Here is a 13,331-nt window from a genome sequence, read left to right on the forward strand (position 1 = left end):
AGTGAAGAAGTACACATTTAATTGATGTTGTTACTAGGCAGATGAAGAAGAGGGTCTTTTAAACTCAGGAGTGCAAGGCCAGTCTAGACCAATTAAAAAGGGCCTCATCCCAAAAATTTTGGAAGGCGTGCTGACTTCCCCTGCTTGTTACTGTGAGTTTTCTCAATACTCCAGTATGTATGCATTGATGGAAGGAGAGCCATCAAGTTTCCTAGAAAATAAAGCATCCAGCCTGATGTGATATTTGCTCATGAGAACAATGAAAAGTGACAAGGCAATGTAAACAAAAATGATGTAATATATTTTCTAGTGATGTTTAAATGAAATCAACTTCAATTAACAACTCCAAAACTTAAATAAAGCATTTACCAAAGAAACATTTTAATTTATTTTTGAAACTTCAACAAAATCTACCCTGATACATACATACATATTCTGCTCAGCCTGCATGTTACTTGTGTGTACATAGTTTCAGTGCTTAACATTGGGTGCTGGATAGTCAATTGTGAGGCTCTTGCTGAGGAAAGACTATTTGTTCTTTTTCTCAGCAATCTTTCATTGTGTGTAACTCTATGCCCTAAAGAAAGAAAATTCTCATTGACAAAAAGGCCAACATTCATGCACATAACACACACACACACACACACACACACACACACACACACACACACACACACACCATTCATGCACAGAACACACACACACACACATGCATGCACACACACATGCATGCATGCATGTAAACACACACACACACACACACACACACACACACACACAGAGAGAGAGAGAGAGAGAGAGAGAGAGAGAGAGTTAATCAAAAGGCAGAAAACAGAAAAACAAGGACTGATCACAATGCAGAAATCAATGACCTGTAAGGTACCAAATCTGATGTTTACCCACCACAATACAACTCCAGCGACAAGGCACAAGGAGCATTTTGGTAGAGGAGGCAGAAAGATGGCAAGAGCCAGAGGAATATAGATCTGCTGTGACATGGCATCTCCTAGTAACGTCGGAGAAGCTACACCGATGAAGTCTCAACCTGGATGCCTAAGCAAACTTGAACAATGACACAGTCCTGATAACAGGGATTGAGGGAACCCCACAGGACCACAGTAATCCCACATTTAAGAACAACTACACATATAAGTTCACATTTTACGTGATTCCATCACAAGTACAGGCTTTCACCTGTAGACCATCCAGTAAAGCTCAGTAGCCTCCAATGGCCAGTTAAGGGGTATACACAAAAGAGAATTCAATATACCAGCTACGGCCTCCAGAGATTCCATGTCATCTCAGTTATGGGGGGAGTGGGTAGCTGTTCCAGGCCAGCAGGAGAGGCTTTGCATCAAGGTCACCATGTACCAGAGAAAAATCAGCCATCCTGACCAGTGTGAGCATTTATGGTTTCACAGCATGAACGAAGTGTGTTGCTATTCTGTTTTGGTGGAGGGACACAGCATGGCTCACAGGATGTAGGAACCAATCTTTGAGCTTCAGTTGGCATCAAACATTCAGCGGAACTGTTTAGTCCTGCATCATCTGCAGGTGGCTAAGCAAGAGGAGGATCTCAACATGAAAAATCACGGCCAGAAGTGCCACAAAGATCTGGAGTGCAGAGGATCCAGACACACCTCAAGAGGTCAGGAGATGCTGGCTATAGAGGCTGAGATGAAGCATTTAGGATACAACAAATGAAGACGCCATATTCATTTTGCAAAGAAAGAAAATAGTTGGGAGTGATTACCAGAAACTAAAAAGGAAGAACATTCCAGAGCTCTCCTCAGGTAGTATTTACTATGGAGAAAAAGGAGTAATGGAACCAAGAGTGATAAAAGAATCTGGGTCTACCCCAGCAGGAGTGACCCACAACGGACAGGAATGGTATGATGCTGAAATCACCCAGAAAGTGCAAGGAAAACTTTTGGAAACCACAAGATTTATGATGGCTGGAGAAAAGAAAAGCCTACAAGAAAGGCACATAGTGAGAAATGTCAACTCTGAACAAAAGAACACATGACACTGAGTACAAGCATAAGCTGCTATGTCAACACACTGAAAGTCAAAAGATGGTGATAAATGTCATATTCTATGATTTCCAAGCTATCCTAAACACCACTACCTAAAATGATGGATGCTGAAGATTTGCATCACAGCCAATGTACAAACTAGATTAGTGTCACTGGTCATTTCTCAGAATCAGAGTCCTCTCCTAAAAGTTTTTGTAACAAATATTAATTTAAAGTACCTACCTGAAAATAGTATTGCAGTATCAAATATGAGAAAATAACACAGCACGTATCCCACATTGCTTGATTTCCTCCTATCTGGCATTCTGGGGAGTTACGATAAAATATTTTCCTAGCCGCAAAGAAATTTAAAATCATTCCACAAAAGAGAACTCCACACATCAGATCTGAGGAAGACAATAATGCATTCCAAAAATCATAAGGACTAAGTATAGTTTAAAATGTACAACAATTGTTGGATTAGGACTCCATTTATAAAAGTCACATACATGTAACATGTGGTCTAACCTTTCAAAAGTCCGTAGTTCCAATACAGAGGGTCCCCTAATTTTCACAGTATTTTGTATTGGTCCCCGATAAAGACTCCATTCCATACAGTCTTAGATCTTTCCCTTTCTTCGGATTACAGGTTAGACTCATGGTTGTTTTCTTCTGCTGCATCTGTCCTCTCTTTCATTGTCAACATTAAAACAAATAACAGGTGCAACTTTTTATTAAGTATATAAACAGCCTACATTGGTAAAAATATATAAGTCAGTGCTATTCTCTCAGTTTTACACCATCTCTCACGTTCATAAATGCCTGATGTAGAGAGTAGATTTATATCCACTGTCAAGACACGAACATAGAAACATAAAGCACTCGGGAGGTACGGGCAGGTGGATCGCTGTGAGTTCAAGGCCAGCCTGGCCTACAAAGTGAGTCTAGGACAGCCAAGGCTACACACAGAAACCCTGTCTCAAAAGACAAACAACCTCCCCGAAAAACCAAAAACCAAACCAAACCAAACAAACAAAAAGAAACACAAAAAGGTAAGCGACTCTATAAATTGAAAATCTCTTTGTGTCAGAGTAAATACTACACAGTCCTGGACATAGCTTGTGTGACACAAACACAGTCATTTCCAATCTATGCTCACAAAACCATGAGAGATGTTTTCAAACATACGATAGCCTTCTATGTAGATTCTTTTCCTCACTAGACATTTGCTCAGTATGTTGATATTTATTCAATGCTTTTGGCTATAGAAATGATTTCTTTGGGGGAGGGGCTAGAGAAATTTCTCAGCGGAAATGAATTCTTGCTGCTGTTGCAGAAGAGTGGGTTTTAGATTTCAGCAAGCACATGGTGGTTTACGACTGCCTGTAACTCCAGATCCAGGGCATTCAAACATTCTGTTCTGTCCTCTGCAGTCACTGCATTCTCAACCTGCACACACATGCACACACACACACACACACACACACACACACACACACACACACACACCCACGCGCATGCGCGCGCGCACACGCACACATGCATATGTGCAAACACACATGCATCCATGCATGCATGTGCTCACACACACATATATGTGTGGAAGTAAAACACATATGTCCACAAAATCAAAATAAATAATGAATCTTTAAAAAAAAATAATCTTTTTTAGGAGGCACCTCAGACATGTGCTCTGGTGCCCACTTGTTGAATACCTACTCTGCTGGGCAGCCATGCCAGGCAACAGAGGAAGAGGATACAGCCAGTCCAGATGAGACGTGGTAGACTAAAGTCAGGTGATAGGTGAGAAAGGATTTTCCCTTTCTGAGGACTAGTGGAGGAGAGATAAGAAAGGAAGGGTAGGACCAGGAGGAAGAAAGGAAGCATGCCACAATTGGGATGTAAATTCAACCAATTAAAAATTTAAAAAATGGAAGTTTTTAAATGAATATGAAAATGAATAAGTTTTCATTTTACCATTACCTGTTATTTCACAGGCAAATGACAAGTGGAGATAAGGTTTTAAAGATTTTAACAAAATACAATGTTCTAAGTATGCTCCGAAATGAGAGAAAGCTGTCTCATCCCCCAGTTTCTGTTGACAAGCACAAGAAAGTCTTGGTGCTTATGATGTCCCTCAAGTACTCATTGTTATCCCTAAGGAGTAAAAGCCACAGTGTTAATCACAGATGAGTCACTAACAACATCACTACGTATAAAGTGCAACAGGGCACACTAATGCGTGCTGAACGAGAAGAAAATTACATCACCAAAATATTTCACTTAACGTTTTATACATACTTACTACTTCTTACATTATTGGTGGCACTGCAATACAATTCATAACTCCGTCAAAAAGGGAGGATACATATAAGATGAAGAAACAAAGGGGAAAACATGTGAAAACGTGAAACTTTTTCAAACCAAAATAAATAACTATTTGCAGACAGGCATCGCTGAAGGGTAGAGTCCTGAGCCTCCACGCACAAGGCCCTGTGGTCCATTAGTGACAACGATAAGAGGGGAAGGAAGTCATGCATCAGGTTATACTTATCACTAGAATATGAATAAACCAGTGGAGACAACAGGACACATTTGTCCCTTGCTCCCATTGCCTGATACTCATCCCACGACGTCCCTTCAGTGATGCCTTCCTAAGGCCAAGACAGGTTTCCAAGCAGTCCTTCTACCAGGGGTCACGCAATACAAACACAGTTACTCCCTCTGTAACTCATAAATGTATTGACACAACAGTTTACATACGGATACACTTTACTCCAGGAGACGTTCCCATCCTGCACTGTCCCGTGGTCGTGTGCTTTTTATATTACCGTGTTACTGGTTTCTATGGTGTGAATATATGGTAAGTTCGCCCGCAATCATAATAATACCTAAAAAGTTAGTCTACACATCATATAAAGTAAGCTGAATTATCACATTGACTTATTACCACGTTCCGTCAGCACATTCACAGAATGGCTGCATCACCCTGGTGTTACCCACAGTCACTCTCGGTGATGGACTTACATTACACTAAGAAACAACACGGAATGGCACAAAGTTGTGAGCCCTTTTTGTTTTTCTTACCCACGTTTTAGGTCTGGAATTGTTCTTGTGCCTTCTCTGTCTCTTCCAGCTATCTGTTCCTACGTCAGATTCCCATGACCAGAATGGATATTTGGCGGGCCTGTTTGCTTTGCCGGCTTCGCAGAACACTCTAACATATCAATTCCTCACCTGACTTATTGGCTCTGCAGCATGGTGGGCTCAGTGTGCTGATCCTCAAGATCATAATAACCAGCCCTGTGAGGAGAAGAAAGCAACTCAAGTGTCACATAAGAGTTTGTGACTGTGACCTCACCTCCCTCCAGAATGACAATTTTCATTTCACCTGCAGTGGCGATGACAGCACTAGCTTTGGGAGACAAAATCGTTTTGAAACTTTTTCCAGTTGCAAATTTAAAAATAAATAAATTAAAATTTCTAATAGTATCTCCAAAGGGACAATGCGTTTTTAAGAGTAGTTAAGTTTTAACGATCCTTGAAACCTGTGTCTCCTCTGGAAGTACTAGAAACTTTGAGGTCAGATTCATGAGAAATGTATAGAAGTATCTATGGTTCATTTCTATAGGCTTCTGTGACTTCTTCCAACATAAATCAGCTTAGGTCTTTATTTTTTTTCCAGTAAGCAATGACTCCAGCTTTTATTTCACACACATAAGTTATCTATCCTATAATTTATTGTAAAACACACATTGTTTTGAAACTCAAAACTGTTACAAATAATTAAATTAAAAAGTAACTAATCTTAAATTCAAATTTACTTGCTGTTATTTACGAAAGAACATTAAACAGAAAAAAAATCGCTATGCTTTCATTGAGACCAATGGTTTTAGGTAAGTAAAAAAAAAATATTTGTTGAACCTGTTTGACTCACACTCTGCTAATATGAGGCAGGAAAGAAGTAGTTTTGTAACAATTTAAATTGGCAAAAAATATTAAGTTGGGCACTGTAGTTCAAACCTGTAATCCCAGCACTCAGGGAGGCAGAGGCAGGTGGATCTTTGTGAGTTCAAGGCCAACCTGGTCTACAGAACTGAGTGTAGGACAGCCAAAGCTACACAGAGAAACTCTGTCTTGAGAAAAGGAGATGGGAAATAGAAGGATCCAGAGGATCGTAGAAACCTACAAAAAGAGCATCGGAACAGGTGGATCAGGGCCCAGGGCTGTCTGCTCAAACTATTGCACTAACCAAGGACAATACAAGTAGTAAACACAGATTAGTTCTTAGAAAACATTTTCACAGTTGAGTGGAGAGTGGAGTCTGACTTCCACACGAACACGGCCCCAAAGTCATTACTTCCTTTAAATATCCCTTGCTTCATTAAAAACACTGTGCCTAGTACAGTGGCCTCGGTGGAAGCATTGTTAGTCTCTCAACTTTTGGAATTTTAAAGAATAAATTGGAACATCCTCGGGAAAATAACTCTTGTGTTAGGAGTGGGACCTTCTGAAAATCTCCATCTGCCTGGATTCTGTCTAGCTGGGTCATTTGAAAGTCTTGTGCATATTGTTATAACATGTAAAACCACATGTGCAAGTGCAAGTAAGTGTCCTGTTCTCTCCGTACAAAACTTGTTTCCTTGGAGCCATCTACCATCTCTGGTTCTTATCCACATTTTGTCTTTTTTTGCATGATAATCCCTGTGTCCTCGCCTATCTCTGAGGGTGGGATTCCTCCCCCCTTTTCATTGGTTTTGGGACTCCCCTCTCACACAACTACCTGATGGTCACCTTTCTGCACCCAAGACCAGCTGACAACACACACACACACACACACACACACACACACACACACACACACACACACACACAAAACAACCAAGCTGAACTATGGTGGTGCCTGCTTTTAATCCCAGCACTTGGGAAGCAGAGGCTGACAGATCTCTGTAAATTCCAGGCAAGCCTGTTCTATAGGGTTCCAGAACAGCCAGGGTTTCACAGAGAAATCCTGTCTCATAAAACCAAACCAAACCAAAGCAAACCACATGACATCAAACAAAAACAAAAGTCACTGTAGTGAAAGGGAACACTGCCACATTCAAATAGAATCCCAACACTAACATTTATTTCCCATGACTTATAATCCTATATTCTCAAATACAGCTTATTCCAAAGTTATTAAATGTCTTGATTTCAAGAGATATGAATTCCAACTGCTGCTTGAACAGGGTCAAGTCCTTGGCAGTGGAATGAGACAGAGTTTAGGAGGCACCCAGAAAATGTCTGAAGCACAAAACAGAACAGACAGAGGCTACAAAGAGACTATCTTCATCAGCAGAGTTGATGATGTAGTTCATTTTGGACAGACATGATGTTTGACGCACATGATGTGAGGACTATAGTGGGGGAGGGGATTAAATGTGTGGCCCAAAATAACCCTGTCTTTGTTTGTCTCTGTGTTTTGTTTTGGTGTTTCCTTTTCTTTGCAAATAGGTGTCTAGTAGCCTAGTCTGCTCAGAACCTCATTAAACAGTTCAGACTGATCTTTTTTCTCTTTTTAAAAAAATTATTAATTTATTCAGATTACAACTCAATTGTTATCCCATCACTTGTATCCTCCCATTCCTCCCTCCCTCCTGCTTTCACCCTATTCCCCTCCCCTAGGTCAAAGACGGAGGGGGACCTCTTCCTCCACTATATGGTCATAGGCTATCAAATCTCATCTTGGTAGCCTGCTTATTCTTTCTTTGAGTGCCATCAGGCCTCCCCACCAAAGGGAGGTGGTCAAATATGGAGCACCAGAGTTCGTGTCAAAGTCAGTCCCCTCTCTCCACATAACTGTGGAGAATGTACTGTCTGTTGGGTAGATCAGAGTAGGTGTTCGATGTTTACTATTGTATTGTCCTTGGTTAGTGCAATAGTTTGAGCAGACCCTCCTGGGCCCCAATCCACCCATCGTGATGTTTTTCTTGTAGGTTTCTAGGGCCCGCTGGGTCCTTCTATTTCCCCATCTCCTCTATTTCTCTTACCTAGAGTCTCAGTAGGATGTCCTCACATCTATCCCAATCTCCTGGTAAGTGAAGACTTTTGTGGGACATGCCTTTTGGGCTAGTGCCCAATTATAAGTGAGTATCTACCACGTCTTTCTGCTTCTGGGTTAACTCACTCAGTATGATCATTTCTTGAATACAATCTTATGGCTTCCAGCTCGTTAGTGCTGAGGTCTCAGCACTTCAAGTCTCACTCCTTCAAGCATCCTTTTGTCTTTGGTTTGCTTTTGTTGTTGTTGCTGGTTGGGTTTTTTTTTCTGTTTTGTTTTGCTTATTTTCTTTTGTTTTCGAGACATTGTCTCCCTATGTAGCACCGGCACTGCTATGTGGACCAGGTTAACCTGAAATGCACACACACTTGCCTCTGACTCTGTAGTGAAGTGTATGTCATTACGAATGGCTTTCTCCAAGCATGTTAATTGTTAGGTTCAATTATGTCTCCTGAAATAAACACGTTGAGGTCTTAACTTTAAAGATGGAAGTCTTATATTAAAAAAATGTGCTGAACCACAGAATCCTAGCATCATAGAATCCTAAATGCCATCATCCCAAAGAAGGCTGGTAGCTCAGGGATTAAAATTTCTGAAGTCTAAAGTCTTCTAAAACCTCAACACCCAAAATTTTCAAAGCTGAAATCTCGAGCTTCAGTTTCCCTTAGAGAATAAAAAATGCCATATGATAAGGAAAGAATTGCAAATTCTTCGAAAGGATTAGACAAAAGGTACATTAGTGATTGGATTTCCAGTGTAAAAGTTTATGAATTGTCTGCATTCATACTTATTCTCATTGATAATTGTATGGATTTTAAGAAATTTAAGTAACATTGGCCAGAAGAAACAGTCATATGAAAATATTTGTTTTATGAAAATATTAAACATGTGAATTTCATGAGACACAATTAACCTAACAATTAGAATGCTTTCAGAGAGTCAGTGGCCTTTACTCTTTGCTTAAACCTTTAATCCAAACACTCAGGAAACAGAGCCAGGAGGATCTCTGTAAGTTTGAGGCCAGCCTGAGCTATCAATCAAGTTCCAGGACATCCAGGGCTACATAGGATGAAGGTGTCTCAAGACAAATAAAATCAAAACAAACTGGATGCTTGCAGTAGTGAGGTGACACTGGAACCCCAGCTCTTGAGAGACGGAAGCTATAGCATTCGAGTGTTAAAGCCTGAATATATATATATATATATATATATATATATATTTTTTTTTTTTTTTTTTTTTTTTTTTTTTTTTTGTCATAGCTGCAGCCATTTCTGGGTTTACCTTCTATTTTGTTTATAAGGTGAAATTAAGTTAAAAAATTTTCTAACTTTTTGCTTATGCTTCTAGGAAGTAGTTACTCATAGCTGACACTAACTTTCACTGCCAGAAGGTCAAGTTCACTTACACTAGATGATTCAACAGTGTCATAATTCATACTTTGTTATCTATACACTTGGCTGCCCTCTGACTGCATTCCTGTTCTCTACACACTTGGTCACACTTTGAGTGTACCCTGAAAGACCCTAACCATCAGCTCACTTACCTCACTTAGGACTTATCAGCTTAAAGGTTAGCTGACAATAGTTTGTCTAGTTGGCTAAAAATGCAATATTGCTTTGTGTGGTTAACCAAAATGTGTTCCCCTTATCTTCTACATTTGGTTTCTCTATGCAAGGACTTCCTTAAAAGCAGGTTGTTATCACAGCTAGGCTCCCAAATCCTTTCTGTGGCCCTGATTGCAATCACCTGGGAAAAGGCATTCAATAGACCATGAATATCTCATGGAGATTGGTGCTTGAGTGGTTTTTGTGGGAATTCTTACACTACAACAGTGTAAGGTCATCTTTAAGTTCTCAGTGAGCTTGGGAGCAGACTAGGCTACAAGATAATGTATGGCAAAAAAACAAGCAAGATAAAAAACAACAAAGAATAAAAAACAAAAAAGAAAAAAATAACTAAAAACAAGAAACAAACTTTTTTTTTTTTTGGAAAGGAAGGTTAAAACAAGAGAGAACAAAAACCTTCTCATTTTGTCCACACAATTTTAATTTGTCCCCAAACTATAGTCTTCACATCATGTCTATTAAATGCCATATTTTCCCAAAATCAAATGTATGCCACTCTTTCTGCTAACAGAGAGGAGCCCACTTCAGCTTCTGCCTTTTCAATACTGTGACTCAGACAGTGTCTGGGTGCCTCCTGCCCTCTGTCTCGTTCTACTGCCAAGGGATTAACCTTGTTCACTGAAGTATTTGTGATGCAAGTATCTCTGAACAACAGGGATTAAAAAAAAAAAAAAAAAAAACAACTTTAGTATGAACCATATTGAAAGTACAGGATCTGAATTCATGAGAGATAAATGCCAATTCCAAGACCATTCTGCTGTAACCCTCCATGGGCAGGGCTCCTCACTCGCTCCAAGGTGTGATGCCCAAGTCGAGGGCGAGGGGCTGTGGATTTAACTCATACACACACACACACACACACACACACACACACTAACACAGCGGGTCCTTCGTGCTAAGAGAGCAGCAGCTGCAGCAGCAGCCGCGGCAGCGGTTTATTATTCTCGTTCCTGTTCAGAGTTCCAAAGAGCCTTCTTATAGGCAGGCAGCAAAACAGGAATCCTCCTCCCAGGTGAAATCCCTCAAGAGGTAATCGCACACAGGCGAAAAAGTCTCGAGGAGGGGAGGGGCATGTTCTCAGAGCAGTAAACATGACTAGCTAACCAAGATAAACACAGACGTGGAAGCTGCTAGAAATAGGACATGAAACAGCAAGACAGGCAGGCAGCCCAGTCAGGCCTGGTTCCTACACAAGGCTCTGTCTGGCTCTGAACCTGGCTATTTCCCTCCAATCTTATGTCTGACAGTTAAAAATGGAAGGTTCCATTGCTCAAAGATAAGAGAGGGATTTTTTTCCCTCCCTCCCTCCCTCCCTCCCTCCCTCCCCCTCCCTGCTCTCTGTCTCTCTCCATCTTTTTCCTTCCTTCCTTTCTTCCCTCCTTCCTTTTATTCATCTCTCCTACATTACATTCCAACTGCCATTCCCCTCCCTTCACTCCTTTCAGTCCCTTCCCTACTTGCCCTCTCTCCAGATCAACTCCTCCTGTTTTCCTGAAAAAGGGAAAGACAAAAAGAGCAGGCCTCCCATGGATATCCACCTAGCACTGACCAACAAGATACAGTAAGACTGGACACAAACCTTCATTATCACAGCTGGATGTGGCAACCCAGTAGGAGGAAAAAGTAGTCCCAAGCACAGGCAAGAACAACAAGTCAAAGACAACCACCACTTCCATTGCTGAGAGTCCCACATAAGCACCAACCTATACAATAATGTATATGCGGAGGACCTAGCTCAGGCCCATATAGGGTCTATGTTTATCACATCAGTTTCTGTGAGTCCCTATGAGCCCTGTTTAGGTGATTCTGTGGGCTGTGTTCTTTTGGAGTCCTGGACCCTCTTGGCTCCTACAAGAGGGATATGTCTTTGCAGTCTGAATGTTCTTTCATCTTCCTCTTCAAATCCTGGCTTCATGGATTAATGTGGTCCTCAGATTCATGGCATCACTGTTGATTATGTGTTGGAATTTTTATGTCAAATACGGTATATATGAATGTATCTCAAATGGTTAAGTTTGCATCTTAAAGTTGGGCACCCTGTTAACATTTTGACTGCTGAAGATATGGGAATAATTGATTTTTATAGTTAAACATCCTATGTATGGATATCATACTCTTCTTGTCAGTACGGATAGAAGACGACATTTCAGAGAGGTTCAACTGAGGGCTGAAGATCCACCTGGAGTCCCCGTGATGCCATCCCAAAGACTTATGTGAAGTGCAGAAGATAAAAATGAACTCAACACAGACAACCATCTCCCTATTTTCTTAGTGTGAATTCAACATTAACATATACCTTACGCTCCTTTCATCACAAGTCCTCACTGCTATTAATTTTAGATGATGGACTGCACCCTCAGACTGTTGTTGTGAAAGAAACTTTTCCTTCTCTTTTTTAAAAATGATTTTTTTATTATTTATATAGTATTCTGCCCACATGTGTGCATGCCCAGCATGAGAACGCACCAGATCTCATTACAGGTGGTTGTGAGTCACCATGTGGTTGCTGGGAACTGAACTCAAGACCTTCGGACCTGTGCTCTTAACCTCTGAGCCATGTCTCTCCATCCCTGACAACTTTTCTTCTTTGGGTTGCCTTCATCACATGTTTTGTCACAGGATCAAGAAAAAAAATCAATAATACATATTTTCCATATTTCCTAGGTTCACTTGCCTTCTTGATTTCTAGAATATGTACTTTCTCTGCCCCCCCCCCCGCCCCGCACTTCTTCTCTCTTGCTGATCAATTTTCTTAAGGTTACCTCTGTTCCCTATTATATATATATATATTTTTTTTACATTTTCAGGCCCATGATGACACATGAAGGGTTGTAGTGTTTACATCTGAGAAGCAATATGTAACAGGATGGAGCTGGAGAGCTGGCTCATTGTGTGAAAGTCTGTAGTGATGTTTCAGAGATTCCATATTTTATTTCTAGCTCTCAGTGTTTGCTGAAAAATATTATTAAGTCCACTCCTAAGGGGTCTAATGCCCTCTTCTGACCTTTGCAGGTACGCTGTGCATGTGGTACACAGACATACATGCAGGAAAAAAATACTCCTTTCTTTTTAAGATTTATGTATTATTTATTGTATATGAGTGCTTTCTCTGCAGAAGAGGGCATCAGATCACATTATAGATGGTTGTGAGCCATCGTGTGGTTTGTGGGAATTGAACTCAGGACCTCTGGAAGAGTAGGCGGTGCTCTAAACCACTGAGCCAACTCTCCAGCCCTAAACTACTCTTACATATAAAATAAAAATGAAGGCATAAACACACCCCCTTTCCCTGGTTTTCAGATAATGTCTTGTCTCTCGGATATATCTCATCTTCAAATAACTAAGGAAATACAGCAAGGGGATGCAAATCAAAGCTGCACACTCCTTTTGGATCAGGTAACAGTAAAAAACAAATTAATGAAAATAAAAGCAGGAGATCAGATGGACCCATTGACATACAAGGTCTCCAAACAGGAAGCACAAATATAGACACTTAGGCACACACACACACATAAAATTAAAAAATTTTTGAAAGGCGGATCCAGTAGCAGAGACATTCGTCATAACAGCTTCCTAAGACATGTGAAGAATGAAGTTAAGAGGATCTGTTATGAGCCTCTCGGGGTCACCTTGCCTGAAGTAGAAACT

Source organism: Acomys russatus, chromosome 19 (assembly GCF_903995435.1).
Source record: "Acomys russatus chromosome 19, mAcoRus1.1, whole genome shotgun sequence".
Classification (NCBI taxonomy): Eukaryota; Metazoa; Chordata; class Mammalia; order Rodentia; family Muridae; genus Acomys; species Acomys russatus.